Source organism: Schistocerca americana, unplaced genomic scaffold, assembly GCF_021461395.2.
Source record: "Schistocerca americana isolate TAMUIC-IGC-003095 unplaced genomic scaffold, iqSchAmer2.1 HiC_scaffold_13, whole genome shotgun sequence".
Classification (NCBI taxonomy): domain Eukaryota; kingdom Metazoa; phylum Arthropoda; class Insecta; order Orthoptera; family Acrididae; genus Schistocerca; species Schistocerca americana.
The window spans coordinates 31,844,475-31,859,704 of record NW_025725371.1 but is presented as its reverse complement, the minus strand read 5'-3'; positions in this window follow the sequence as shown (position 1 = coordinate 31,859,704).

Below are 15,230 nucleotides of genomic sequence, written 5' to 3'. Positions count from 1 at the left end.
TATCCCTCTGACCTTGTTATTGACGATGAAACACAAAAATTGCATCGGAGTTAAATACAAAAGGCACAATGCCGACTTAAGTAAAAGAAAACTGACGCTTCTTACTCTCTATATATTGAACCATTCATGTGACACTAGTTATAGATTCCGATGCTTCACTTCAGATTTACTGTATCCCTCTGACCTTATAATTGACGATGAAACACAGAAATTGCATCGGAATTAAATACAAAAGGCACAATGCCTACTTATATACAAGAAAACCGACTCTTCTTACTGTCTATGTTTGAACCATTCATGTGACACTAGTTACAGATTCCGATGCTTCACTTCAAGTTTACTGTATCCCTCTGACCTTCTTATTGACGATGAAACACAGAAATTGCATCTTAATTAAATACAAAAGGCACAATGCCGACTTAAGTACAAGAAAACTGACTCTTCCTACTGTATATGTTTGAACCATTCCTGTGACACTAGTTATAGATTCCGATGATTCACTTCAGGTTTACTGTATCCCTCTGACCCTCTTACTGACGATGAAACACAGAAATTGCATCGGAATTAAATAAAAAAGGCACAATGCCGACTTAAGTACAAGAAAACTTACTCTTCTTATTGTCTATATTTTGAACCATTCCTGTGATACTAGTTATAGATTCCGATGCTTCACTTCAGGTTTACTGTATCCCTGTAACCTTCTTATTGACGATGAAACAGAGAAATTGCATCGGAATTAAATACAAAAGGCACAATGTCGGGTTAAGTACAAGAAAACTGACTCTTCTTACTGTCTATGTTTTGAACCATTCCTGAGACACTAGTTATAGATTCCGATGCTTCACTTCAGGTTTACTGTATCCCTCTGACCATCTTATTGACGATGAAACACAGAAATTGCATCGGAGATAAATACAAAAGGCACAATGCCGACTTAAGATCACGAAAACTGACTCTTCTTACTGTCAATGATTTGAACAATTCCTGTGACACTAGTTTTAGATTACGATGATTCACTTCATTTTTACTGTATCCCTCTGACCTTCTTATTGACGATGAAACACAGATATTGCATCGGAATTAAATAGAAAAGGCACAATGCCGACTTAAGTACAAGAAAACTTTCTCTTCTTATTGTCTATGTTTGAAACCATTCCTGTGACACTAGTTATAGATTGCGATGCTTCACTTCAGGTTTACTGTATCTTTCTGACCTTGTTATTGACGATGAAACACAGAAATTTCATCGGAATTAAATACAAAAGGCATAATGCCGACTTAAGTACAAGAAAACTGACTCTTCTTACTGTCTATGTTTTGAGCCATTCCTTTGACACTAGTTATAGATTGCGATGCTTCACTTCAGGTTTACTGTATTCCTCTGACCTTCTTACTGACGATGAAACACAGAAATTGCATCAGAATTAAATACAAAAGGAACAATGCTGACTTAAGTACAAGAAAACTGACTCCTCTTACTGTCTATGGTTTGAACCATTCCTGTGACACTAGTTATAGATTCTGATGCTTCCCTTCAGATTTACTGTATTCATCTGACCTTCTTATTGACGATGAAACACAGAAATTGCATCGGAATTAAATACAAAAGCCACAATGCCTACTTATATACAAGAAAACCGACTCTTCTTACTGTCTATGTATGAACCATTCATGTGACACTAGTTACAGATTCCGATGCTTCACTTCAAGTTTACTGTATCCCTCTGACCTTCTTATTGACGATGAAACACAGAAATTGCATCTTAATTAAATACAAAAGGCACAATGCCGACTTAAGTACAAGAAAACTGACTCTTCCTACTGTATATGTTTGAACCATTCCTGTGACACTAGTTACAGATTCCGATGCTTCACATCACGTTTACTGTATCCCTCTGACCTTCGTATTGACGATGAAACACAGAAATTGCATCTGAATTAAATGCAAAAGGCACAATGCCGACTTGAGTACAAAAAAACTGACTCTTCTTACTGTCTATGTTTGAACCATTCCTGTGACACTAGTTATACATTCCGATGCTTCACTTCAGGTTTACTGTATCCCTCTGACCTTCTTATTGACGATGAAACACAGAAATTGCATCAGAATTAAATACAGAAGGCACAATGCCGACTTAAGTACAAGAAAACTGACTTTTCTTACTGTCTATGTTTTGAACCATTCCTGTGACACTAGTTATAGATTCTGATGCTTCACTTCAGGTTTACTGTATCCCTCTGACCTTCTTATTGACGATGAAACACAGAAATTGCAACGGAATTAAATTCAAAATTCACAATGCCGACTTAAGTACAAGAAAACTGACTCTTCTTACTGACTATGTTTTGAACCATTCCTGTGACACTAGTTATAGATTCCGATGCTTCACTTCAGGTTTACTGTATCCATCTGACCTTCTTATTGACGTTCAAACACAGAAATTGCATCGGAGTTAAATAGAAAAGGCACAATGCCGACTTAAGTTCAAGAAAACTGACTCTTCACACTGTCTATGTTTTGAACCATTCCTGTGACACTAGTTATAGATTCCGATGCTTCACTTCATTTTTACTGTATCACCCTGACCTTCTTATTGACGATGAAACACAGAAATTGCATCGGAATTAAATACCAAAGGCACAATGCCGACTTAAGTACAAGACAACTGACTCCTCTTACTGTCTAAGTTTTGAGCCATTCCTGTGACACTAGTAATAGATTCCGATGCTTCACTTCAGCTTTACTGTATCACTCTGACCTTCTTATTGACGATGAAACACAGAAATTGCATCGGAATTAAATACAAAAGGCACAATGCCGACTTAAGTACAAGAAAACTGACTCTTCCTACTGTCTATGTTTGAACCATTCCTGTGACACTAGTAATAGATTCCGATGCTTCACTACAGGGTTACTGTATCCCTCTGACCTACGTACTGACGATGAAACACAGAAATTGCATCGGAATTAAATACAAAAGGCACAATGCCGACTTAAGTACAAGAAAACTGGCTCTTCTTACTGTCTATGTATTGAACCATTCCTGTGACACTAGTTATTGATTCCGATGCTTCACTTCAGGTTTTCAGGTTTACTGTATCCCTCTGACCTTGTTATTGACGATGAAACACAGGAATTGCATCGGAATTAAATACAAAAGGCACAATGCCGACTTAAATACAAGAAAACTGACTCTTCTTACTGTCTATGTTTTGAACCATTCCTGTGACACTAGTTATTGATTTCGATGCTTCACTTCACTTTTACTGTATCCCTCTGACCTTCTTATTGACAATGAAACACAGAAATTGCATCAGAATTAAATACAAAAGGCACAATGCCGACTTTAGTACAAGAAAACTGACTCTTCTTACTGTCTATGTTTTGAACCATTCCCGTGCCCCTAGTTATAGATTCTGATGCTTCACTTCAGGTTTACTGTATCCCTCTGGCCTTCTTATTGACGATGAAACACAGAAATTGCAACACAATTAAATACAAAAGCACAATGCCGACTTAGGTACAAGAAAACTGACTCTTCTTACTGTCTATGTTTTGAACCATTCCTGTGACACTAGTTAAAGATTCCGATGCTTCACTTCAGGTTTACTGTATCCATCTGACCTTCTTATTGACGATGAAACACAGAAATTGCATCAGAATTAAATACAAAAGGCACAATGAGGACTTAAGTGCAAGATAACTGACTCTTCTTACTGTCTATGCTTTGAACCATACATGTGACACTAGTTAGATATTCCGATGTTTCATTTCCGGTTTACTGTATCCCTCTGACCTTCTTATTGACGATGAATTATAGAAATTGCATCGGAGTTAAATACAAAAAGCAAAATGCCGACCTAAGTACAAGAAAACTGACTCTTCTTACTGTCTATGTTATGAACCATTCATGTGACACTAGTTATAGATTCCGATGCTTCACTTCAGGTTTACTGTATCCCTCTGACATTCTTATAGACGATGAAACACAGAAATTGCATCGGAATTAAATACTAAAGGCACAATGCCGACTTAAGTACACGAAAACTGACTCTTCTTACTGTCTATGTTTGAACCATTCCTGTGACACTAGTTATAGATTCCGATGGTTCACTTCAGGATTACTGTATCCCTCTGACCTTCTTATTGACGATGAAACACAGATATTGCATCGGAATTAAATACAAAAGGCACAATGCCGGCTTAAGTACAAGAAAACTGACTCTTCTTACAGTCTATGTTTTGAACCATTCCTGTGACACTAGTTTTAGATTCCAATGCTTCACTTCAGATTTACTGTATCCGTCTGACCTTCGTATTGACGATGAAACACAGATATTGCATCGGAATTAAATACAAAAGGCACAATGCCGACTTAAGTACAAGAAAACTGACTCTTCTTACTGTCTATGTTTTGAACCATTCCTGTGACACTAGTTATAGATTCCGATGCTTTACTTGAGGTATACTGTATCCCTCTGACCTTCTTATTGACGATGAAACACAGAAATTGCATCGGAATTAAATACAAAAGGCACAGTGCCGACTTATGTACAAGAAAATTGACTCTTCTTACTGTCTATGTTTGAACCATTCATGTGATTCTAGTTATAGATTCCGATGCTTGACTTCAGGTTTACTGTATTTCTCTGACCTTCTTATTGATGATGAAACACAGAAATTGCATCGGAATTAAATACAAAAGGCACAATGCAGACTTACGTACAAGAAAACTGACTCTTCTTACTGTCTATGTTTGAACCATTCCTGTGACACTAGTTATAGATTCCGATGCTTCACATCAGGGTTACTGTATCCTTCTGACCTACGTACTGACGATGAAACACAGAAATTGCATCGGAATTAAATACAAAAGGCACAATGCCGACTTAAGTACAAGAAAACTGACTCTTCTTACTGTCTATGCTTTGAACCATTCCTGTGACACTAGTTATAGATTCCGATGCTTCACTTCAGGGTTACTGTATCCCTCTGACCTACGTACTGACGATGAAACACAGAAATTGCAACGGAATTAAATACAAAAGGCACAATGCCGACTTAAGTACAAGACAACCGACTCCTCTTACTGTCTAAGTTTAGAGCCATTCCTGTGACACTAGTAATAGATTCCGATGCTTCACTTCAGCTTTACTGTATCCCTCTGACCTTCTTATTGACGATGAAACACAGAACTTGCATCGGAATTAAATACAAAAGGCACAATTCCGACTTAAGTACAAGAAAACTGACTCTTCTTACTGTCTATGTTTTGAACCATTCCATTGACACTAGTTATAGATTCCGATGCTTCACTTCGGGTTTACTGTATCCCTCTGACCTTCTTATTGACGATGAAACACAGAAATTGCATCAGAATTAAATACAAAAGGCACAAAGCCGACTTAAGTACAAGAAAACTGACTCTTCTTACTGTCTATATTTTGAACCATTCCTGTGACACTAGTTATAGATTCTGACACTTCACTTCAGGTTTACTGTATCCCTCTGACCTTCTTATTGACGATGAAACACAGAAATTGCAACGGAATTAAATACAAAAGGCACAATGCCGACTTAAGTACAAGAAAACTGACTCCTCGTACTGTCTATGCTTTGAACCATTCCTGTGAAACTAGTTATAGATTCCGATGCTTCACTTCAGGTTTACTGTATCCATCTGACTTTCTAATTGACGATTAAACACAGAAATTGCATCGGAATTAAATACAAAAGGCACAATGCCGACTTATGTACAAGAGAACTGACTCTTCTTACTGTCTATGTTTTGAACCATTCCTTTGACACTAGTTATAGATTCCGATGCTTCACTTCAGGTTTACTGTATCCCTCTGAACTTCTTATTGACGATGAAACACAGAAATTGCAACGGAATAAAATACAAAAGGCACAATGCCGACTTAAGTACAAGAAAACTGACTCTTCTTACTGTCTATGTTTAGAACCATTCCTGTGACACTAGTTATAGATTCAGATGCTTCACTTCAGGTTTACTGTATCCATCTCACCTTCTTATTGACGATGAAACACAGAAATTGCAACGGAATTAAATACGAAAGGCACAATGCCGACTTAAGTGCAAGATAACTGACCCTTCTTACTGTCTATATTTTGAACCGTTCATGTGACACTAGTTATGGATTCCGATGCTTTACTTCAGACTTACTGTATCACTCTGACCTTCTCATTGACGATGAAACACAGATATTGCATCGGAATTAAAAACAAAAGGCACAATGGCGACTTAAGTACAAGAAAATCGACTCTTCTAACTGTCTATGTTTTGAAACATTCCTGTGAAACTAGCTATAGATTCCGATGCTTCACTTCAGGTTTACTGTATCCCTCTGACCTTCTTATTGATAGTGAAACACAGAAATTGCATCGGAATTAAATACAAAAGGCACAAAGCCGACTTAAGTACAAGAAAAATGACTCTTCTTATTGTCTATGTTTTGAACCATTCCTGTGACACTAGTTATAGATTCCGATGCTTTACTCCAGGTGTACTGTATCCCTCTGACCTTCTTATTGATAATGAAACACAGAAATTGCTTCGGAATTAAATAAAAATGGCGCAGTGCCGACTTTAGTACAAGAAAATTGACTCTTCTTACTGTCTATGCTTTGATCCATTCCTGTGACACTAGTTATAGATTCCGATGCTTCACTTCAGGTTTACTGTATCCCTCTGACCTTCTTATTGACGATGTAAGAAAGAAATTGCATGCTCATTAAATAGAAAAGAAAAAATGCCGACTTTAGTACAAGAAAACAGATTCTTGTTACTGTCTATGTTTCGAACCATTCCTGTGCCACTAGTTATGGATTCCGATGCTTCACTTCAGATTTACCGTATCCCTCTGACCATCTTACTGACGATGAAACACAGAAATTGCAACGGAATGAAATACAAAAGTCACAATGCCGACTTAAGAACAAGAAATCTGACTCTTCTTACTGTCTATGGCTTGAACCATTCCTGTGACACTTGTTATAGATTCCGATGCTTCACTTCTGGTTTACTGTATCCCTCTGACCATCTTATTGACGATGAAACACAGAAATTGCATCGGAGATAAATACAAAAGGCACAATGCCGACTTAAGATCACGAAAACTGACTCTTCTTACTGTCAATGATTTGAACAATTCCTGTGACACTAGTTTTAGATTACGATGATTCACTTCATTTTTACTGTATCCCTCTGACCTTCTTATTGACGATGAAACACAGATATTGCATCGGAATTAAATAGAAAAGGCACAATGCCGACTTAAGTACAAGAAAACTTTCTCTTCTTATTGTCTATGTTTGAAACCATTCCTGTGACACTAGTTATAGATTGCGATGCTTCACTTCAGGTTTACTGTATCTTTCTGACCTTGTTATTGACGATGAAACACAGAAATTTCATCGGAATTAAATACAAAAGGCATAATGCCGACTTAAGTACAAGAAAACTGACTCTTCTTACTGTCTATGTTTTGAGCCATTCCTTTGACACTAGTTATAGATTGCGATGCTTCACTTCAGGTTTACTGTATTCCTCTGACCTTCTTACTGACGATGAAACACAGAAATTGCATCAGAATTAAATACAAAAGGAACAATGCTGACTTAAGTACAAGAAAACTGACTCCTCTTACTGTCTATGGTTTGAACCATTCCTGTGACACTAGTTATAGATTCTGATGCTTCCCTTCAGATTTACTGTATCCATCTGACCTTCTTATTGACGATGAAACACAGAAATTGCATCGGAATTAAATACAAAAGGCACAATGCCTACTTATATACAAGAAATCCGACTCTTCTTACTGTCTATGTATGAACCATTCATGTGACACTAGTTACAGATTCCGATGCTTCACTTCAAGTTTACTGTATCCCTCTGACCTTCTTATTGACGATGAAACACAGAAATTGCATCTTAATTAAATACAAAAGGCACAATGCCGACTTAAGTACAAGAAAACTGACTCTTCCTACTGTATATGTTTGAACCATTCCTGTGACACTAGTTACAGATTCCGATGCTTCACATCACGTTTACTGTATCCCTCTGACCTTCGTATTGACGATGAAACACAGAAATTGCATCTGAATTAAATGCAAAAGGCACAATGCCGACTTGAGTACAAAAAAACTGACTCTTCTTACTGTCTATGTTTGAACCATTCCTGTGACACTAGTTATACATTCCGATGCTTCACTTCAGGTTTACTGTATCCCTCTGACCTTCTTATTGACGATGAAACACAGAAATTGCATCAGAATTAAATACAGAAGGCACAATGCCGACTTAAGTACAAGAAAACTGACTTTTCTTACTGTCTATGTTTTGAACCATTCCTGTGACACTAGTTATAGATTCTGATGCTTCACTTCAGGTTTACTGTATCCCTCTGACCTTCTTATTGACGATGAAACACAGAAATTGCAACGGAATTAAATTCAAAATTCACAATGCCGACTTAAGTACAAGAAAACTGACTCTTCTTACTGACTATGTTTTGAACCATTCCTGTGACACTAGTTATAGATTCCGATGCTTCACTTCAGGTTTACTGTATCCATCTGACCTTCTTATTGACGTTCAAACACAGAAATTGCATCGGAGTTAAATAGAAAAGGCACAATGCCGACTTAAGTTCAAGAAAACTGACTCTTCACACTGTCTATGTTTTGAACCATTCCTGTGACACTAGTTATAGATTCCGATGCTTCACTTCACTTTTACTGTATCACTCTGACCTTCTTATTGACGATGAAACACAGAAATTGCATCGGAATTAAATACAAAAGGCACAATGCCGACTTAAGTACAAGACAACTGACTCCTCTTACTGTCTAAGTTTTGAGCCATTCCTGTGACACTAGTAATAGATTCCGATGCTTCACTTCAGCTTTACTGTATCCCTCTGACCTTCTTATTGACGATGAAACACAGAAATTGCATCGGAATTAAATACAAAAGGCACAATGCCGACTTAAGTACAAGAAAACTGACTCTTCCTACTGTCTATGTTTGAACCATTCCTGTGACACTAGTAATAGATTCCGATGCTTCACTTCAGGGTTACTGTATCCCTCTGACCTACTTACTGACGATGAAACACAGAAATTGCATCGGAATTAAATACAAAAGGCACAATGCCGACTTAAGTACAAGAAAACTGGCTCTTCTTACTGTCTATGTATTGAAACATTCCTGTGACACTAGTTATTGATTCCGATGCTTCACTTCAGGTTTTCAGGTTTACTGTATCCCTCTGACCTTGTTATTGACGGTGAAACACAGAAATTGCATCGGAATTAAATACAAAAGGCACAATGCCGACTTAAATACAAGAAAACTGACTCTTCTTACTGTCTATGTTTTGAACCATTCCTGTGACACTAGTTATTGATTTCGATGCTTCACTTCACTTTTACTGTATCCCTCTGACCTTCTTATTGACGATGAAACACAGAAATTGCATCAGAATTAAATACAAAAGGCACAATGCCGACTTTAGTACAAGAAAACTGACTCTTCTTACTGTCTATGTTTTGAACCATTCCCGTGCCCCTAGTTATAGATTCTGATGCTTCACTTCAGGTTTACTGTATCCCTCTGGCCTTCTTATTGACGATGAAACACAGAAATTGCAACACAATTAAATACAAAAGCACAATGCCGACTTAGGTACAAGAAAACTGACTCTTCTTACTGTCTATGTTTTGAACCATTCCTGTGACACTAGTTAAAGATTCCGATGCTTCACTTCAGGTTTACTGTATCCATCTGACCTTCTTATTGACGATGAAACACAGAAATTGCATCAGAATTAAATACAAAAGACACAATGAGGACTTAAGTGCAAGATAACTGACTCTTCTTACTGTCTATGCTTTGAACCATACATGTGACACTAGTTAGATATTCCGATGTTTCATTTCCGGTTTACTGTATCCCTCTGACCTTCTTATTGACGATGAATTATAGAAATTGCACCGGAATTAAATACAAAAAGCACAATGCCGACTTAAGTACAAGAAAACTGACTCTTCTTACTGTCTATGTTATGAACCATTCATGTGACACTAGTTATAGATTCCGATGCTTCACTTCAGGTTTACTGTATCCCTCTGACCTTCTTATAGACGATGAAACACAGAAATTGCATCGGAATTAAATACTAAAGGCACAATGCCGACTTAAGTACACGAAAACTGACTCTTCTTACTGTCTATGTTTGAACCATTCCTGTGACACTAGTTATAGATTCCGATGGTTCACTTCAGGATTACTGTATCCCTCTGACCTTCTTATTGACGATGAAACACAGATATTGCATCGGAATTAAATACAAAAGGCACAATGCCGGCTTAAGTACAAGAAAACTGACTCTTCTTACAGTCTATGTTTTGAACCATTCCTGTGACACTAGTTTTAGATTCCAATGCTTCACTTCAGATTTACTGTATCCGTCTGACCTTCGTATTGACGATGAAACACAGATATTGCATCGGAATTAAATACAAAAGGCACAATGCCGACTTCAGTACAAGAAAACTGACTCTTCTTACTGTCTATGTTTTGAACCATTCCTGTGACACTAGTTATAGATTCCGATGCTTTACTTGAGGTATACTGTATCCCTCTGACCTTCTTATTGACGATGAAACACAGAAATTGCATCGGAATTAAATACAAAAGGCACAGTGCCGACTTATGTACAAGAAAATTGACTCTTCTTACTGTCTATGTTTGAACCATTCATGTGATTCTAGTTATAGATTCCGATGCTTGACTTCAGGTTTACTGTATTTCTCTGACCTTCTTATTGATGATGAAACACAGAAGTTGCATCGGAATTAAATACAAAAGGCACAATGCAGACTTACGTACAAGAAAACTGACTCTTCTTACTGTCTATGTTTGAACCATTCCTGTGACACTAGTTATAGATTCCGATGCTTCACATCAGGGTTACTGTATCCTTCTGACCTACGTACTGACGATGAAACACAGAAATTGCATCGGAATTAAATACAAAAGGCACAATGCCGACTTAAGTACAAGAAAACTGACTCTTCTTACTGTCTATGCTTTGAACCATTCCTGTGACACTAGTTATAGTTTCCGATGCTTCACTTCAGGTTCCTGTATACCTCTGACCTTTTTATTGACGATCAAACACAGAAATTGCATCGGAGTTAAATACAAAAGGCACAATGCAGACTTACGTACAAGGAAACTGACTCTTCTTACTGTCTATGTTTGAACCATTCCTGTGACACTAGTTATAGATTCCGATGCTTCACTTCAGGGTTACTGTATCCCTCTGACCTACGTACTGACGATGAAACACAGAAATTGCAACGGAATTAAATACAAATGGCACAATGCCGACTTAAGTACAAGACAACCGACTCCTCTTACTGTCTAAGTTTAGAGCCATTCCTGTGACACTAGTAATAGATTCCGATGCTTCACTTCAGCTTTACTGTATCCCTCTGACCTTCTTATTGACGATGAAACACAGAACTTGCATCGGAATTAAATACAAAAGGCACAATTCCGACTTAAGTACAAGAAAACTGACTCTTCTTACTGTCTATGTTTTGAACCATTCCATTGACACTAGTTATAGATTCCGATGCTTCACTTCGGGTTTACTGTATCCCTCTGACCTTCTTGTTGACGATGAAACACAGAAATTGCATCAGAATTAAATACAAAAGGCACAAAGCCGACTTAAGTACAAGAAAACTGACTCTTCTTACTGTCTATATTTTGAACCATTCCTGTGACACTAGTTATAGATTCTGACACTTCACTTCAGGTTTACTGTATCCCTCTGACCTTCTTATTGACGATGAAACACAGAAATTGCAACGGAATTAAATACAAAAGGCACAATGCCGACTTAAGTACAAGAAAACTGACTCCTCGTACTGTCTATGCTTTGAACCATTCCTGTGAAACTAGTTATAGATTCCGATGCTTCACTTCAGGTTTACTGTATCCATCTGACTTTCTAATTGACGATTAAACACAGAAATTGCATCGGAATTAAATACAAAAGGCACAATGCCGACTTATGTACAAGAGAACTGACTCTTCTTACTGTCTATGTTTTGAACCATTCCTTTGACACTAGTTATAGATTCCGATGCTTCACTTCAGGTTTACTGTATCCCTCTGAACTTCTTATTGACGATGAAACACAGAAATTGCAACGGAATAAAATACAAAAGGCACAATGCCGACTTAAGTACAAGAAAACTGACTCTTCTTACTGTCTATGTTTTGAACCATTCCTGTGACACTAGTTATAGATTCAGATGCTTCACTTCAGGTTTACTGTATCCATCTCACCTTCTTATTGACGATGAAACACAGAAATTGCAACGGAATTAAATACGAAAGGCACAATGCCGACTTAAGTGCAAGATAACTGACCCTTCTTACTGTCTATATTTTGAACCGTTCATGTGACACTAGTTATGGATTCCGATGCTTTACTTCAGATTTACTGTATCACTCTGACCTTCTCATTGACGATGAAACACAGATATTGCATCGGAATTAAAAACAAAAGGCACAATGGCGACTTAAGTACAAGAAAATCGACTCTTCTAACTGTCTATGTTTTGAAACATTCCTGTGAAACTAGCTATAGATTCCGATGCTTCACTTCAGGTTTACTGTATCCCTCTGACCTTCTTATTGATAGTGAAACACAGAAATTGCATCGGAATAAAATACAAAAGGCACAATGGCGACTTAAGTACAGGAAAACTGACACTTCTTACTGTCTATGTTATGAACCATTCCTGTGACACTAGTTATAGATTCCGATGCTTCACTTCTGGTTTACTGTATCCCTCTGAACTTCTTATTGACTATGAAACACAGAAATCGCATCGGAATTAAATACAAAAGGCACAAAGCCGACTTAAGTACAAGAAAAATGACTCTTCTTATTGTCTATGTTTTGAACCATTCCTGTGACACTAGTTATAGATTCCGATGCTTTACTCCAGGTGTACTGTATCCCTCTGACTTTCTTATTGATAATGAAACACAGAAATTGCTTCGGAATTAAATAAAAATGGCGCAGTGCCGACTTTAGTACAAGAAAATTGACTCTTCTTACTGTCTATGCTTTGATCCATTCCTGTGACACTAGTTATAGATTCCGATGCTTCACTTCAGGTTTACTGTATCCCTCTGACCTTCTTATTGACGATGTAAGAAAGAAATTGCATGCTCATTAAATAGAAAAGAAACAATGCCGACTTTAGTACAAGAAAACAGATTCTTGTTACTGTCTATGTTTCGAACCATTCCTGTGCCACTAGTTATGGATTCCGATGCTTCACTTCAGATTTACCGTATCCCTCTGACCATCTTATTGACGATGAAACACAGAAATTGCAACGGAATGAAATACAAAAGTCACAATGCCGACTTAAGAACAAGAAATCTGACTCTTCATACTGTCTATGGCTTGAACCATTCCTGTGACACTTGTTATAGATTCCGATGCTTCACTTCTGGTTTACTGTATCCCTCTGACCTTCTTATTGACGATGAATTACAGAAATTGCATTGGAATTAAATGCAAAAGGCACAATGCCGACTTAAGTACAAGAAAACTGACTCTTCTTACTGTCTATGTTTTGAACCATTCATGTGACACTAGTTATAGATTCCGATGCTTCACTTCAGGTTTACTGTATCCCTCTGACCATCTTTTTGACGATGAAACACAGAAATTGCATCGGAATTAAATACAAAAGGCACAATGCCGACATAAGTACAAGATAACTGACTCTTCTTACTGTCTATGTTTGAACCATTCATGTGACACTAGTTAAAGATTCCGATGTTTCAGTTCAGGTTTACTGTAACCCTCTGACCTTCTTATTGACGATGAAACACAGAAATTGCATCGGAATTAAATAGAAAAGGCACAATTCCGACGTAAGTACAAGAAAACTGACTCTTCTTACTGTCTATGTTTGAACCATTCCTGTGAGACTAGTTATAGATTCCGATGCTTCACTTCAGGGTTACTGTATCCCGCTGACCTACTTATTGACGATGAAACACAGAAATTCCATCGGAATTAAATACAAAAGGCACAATGTCGACTTAAGTACAAGAAAACTGACTCTTCTTACTGTCTATGTTTGAACCATTCATGTGATTCTAGTTATAGATTCCGATGCTTGACTTCAGATTTACTGTATTTCTCTGACCTTCTTATTGATGATGAAACACAGAAATTGCATCGGAATTAAATACAAAAAGCAAAATGCCGACTTAAGTACAAGAAAACTGACTCTTCTTACTGTCTATGTTATGAACCATTCATGTGACACTAGTTATAGATTCCGATGCTTCACTTCAGGTTTACTGTATCCCTCTGACATTCTTATAGACGATGAAACACAGAAATTGCATCGGAATTAAATACTAAAGGCACAATGCCGACTTAAGTACACGAAAACTGACTCTTCTTACTGTCTATGTTTGAACCATTCCTGTGACACTAGTTATAGATTCCGATGGTTCACTTCAGGATTACTGTATCCCTCTGACCTTCTTATTGACGATGAAACACAGATATTGCATCGGAATTAAATACAAAAGGCACAATGCCGGCTTAAGTACAAGAAAACTGACTCTTCTTACAGTCTATGTTTTGAACCATTCCTGTGACACTAGTTTTAGATTCCAATGCTTCACTTCAGATTTACTGTATCCGTCTGACCTTCGTATTGACGATGAAACACAGATATTGCATCGGAATTAAATACAAAAGGCACAATGCCGACTTAAGTACAAGAAAACTGACTCTTCTTACTGTCTATGTTTTGAACCATTCCTGTGACACTAGTTATAGATTCCGATGCTTTACTTGAGGTATACTGTATCCCTCTGACCTTCTTATTGACGATGAAACACAGAAATTGCATCGGAATTAAATACAAAAGGCACAGTGCCGACTTATGTACAAGAAAATTGACTCTTCTTACTGTCTATGTTTGAACCATTCATGTGATTCTAGTTATAGATTCCGATGCTTGACTTCAGGTTTACTGTATTTCTCTGACCTTCTTATTGATGATGAAACACAGAAATTGCATCGGAATTAAATACAAAAGGCACAATGCAGACTTACGTACAAGAAAACTGACTCTTCTT